This window comes from Egretta garzetta, unplaced genomic scaffold, assembly GCF_000687185.1.
Source record: "Egretta garzetta isolate BGI_Z169 unplaced genomic scaffold, ASM68718v1 scaffold149, whole genome shotgun sequence".
Taxonomy (NCBI): Eukaryota; Metazoa; Chordata; class Aves; order Pelecaniformes; family Ardeidae; genus Egretta; species Egretta garzetta.
This window is the reverse complement of record NW_009269998.1, coordinates 531,671-533,123: the sequence shown is the minus strand read 5'-3', so window position 1 is coordinate 533,123 and position 1,453 is coordinate 531,671.

The window sequence follows — 1,453 nt, the reverse complement described above, 5'->3', positions numbered from 1 at the left end:
TAAATACCTCCAAGGATGGGGACTCTACCACCTCCCTGGGCAGCCCATTCCAGAGCCTGACAACCCTTTCAGTGAAGAAGTTTTTCCTAATATCTAACCTAAACCTGCCCTGGCGCAGCTTCAAACCATTTTCCTAGGAGGAAGGTGAGGAATGCCATGGCGTAGCCGGGATTAGCTACCGCCGCCTGGTGAAGGTCAAGGCAGAGGTGGAGCTCTCGACCAGCCAGCTCCTGGTCCTGCTTGAGGACGGCTCAGACCAAAACTGCCGGTGCTGCCGCCCGCAAGGCGTGCTGCCCGAGTGAATGAGGAGCGAGGATGTTTGCTGCGCACTTTTCTTATGGTCAACCTTGGGCACAACACTGCGCTTTCCAATTCAAAGCACTTTCTGTGAATTTATAATATGTATAATATAGTGACCTTCCTTCTGGTGGATTTATAAACTTTTAGTAAAACTTTTACTGGCGGCAGAGAAACGTAAAACTTACTGAGGTTAACGCTTAAGGGTATGGGATAAGGATCCAGTCTTACATCCCCTACGTGCAAGCTCGCAGGCCACCCCTCCTATGGCCGGAACACCTCTGAAGAAAGCAAACGGAGTTTGACAGAGTCATGACGATTAAATGGGATTAGTCGTCTCAGAAAGGAAGTCGCTTAATTTGCATTACGGTATTGCTTGTTTAAAACGTACAGATGAACATGCTTTTGGTGTGCTTTCAGAGTCAGACTTCATTTAAAATTTAGAGAAAAATACATATTCCTCTTGCTGAGTCAATGCCCTTCGAAGGCGGATGCGCGCATTGTTTTGGGATGATGGCACATCAGTGATTTTCTTTTTTTTTTTTTTCCCCTCACCTTGTTTTTTTTTGTACGAACATTAATTTGGAGGCTTTTTCTTGCCTCCAAATAATGTATAATTTTTCTTGGAGAGTAAAGGATAGGAACCTCTCTGTACTCAGAATTGTTAGCTCCTGTAGCTACGTAACACCGTATACGCTGTGCATCTGACACATCCTTTTAAGGCAAACTTTGTAGAGATTCCCGTCCCCTATGGAACCGTACAGGAAAGGCCTTCAGTAGAAACGGGCTTGAGGCCAGGACACGTAGGGCAATTTGAAACAGATTTTTTCTAAGTGAGATCATGTGAAAATCCTTCTTTTCTTTCTTTTTTTTTTTTCTTCTTTAAGAGGGACTCTTTTGCTTAAAAATGCTTTTTGTAAGTATCTGATTCTAAACAACTGTTAACTTGTATGGCTATACTCAGCAGCAAATGCTCTCTTTTGAGTAAATATTTTGGGGTTTCCAGTAATGCCTGGGTAACTTGTGTTGTTGTTTCTATTTAGTGGGATTGAATTACAGTGGTTTTCTCAAAACTAGCTTTGACTTTCTTCAGGTGGGTGGTTCTAGGGGGGTTTTTTCTTTAAAAAAAACCAAACCCCTCAAGAAACTCCCCCCC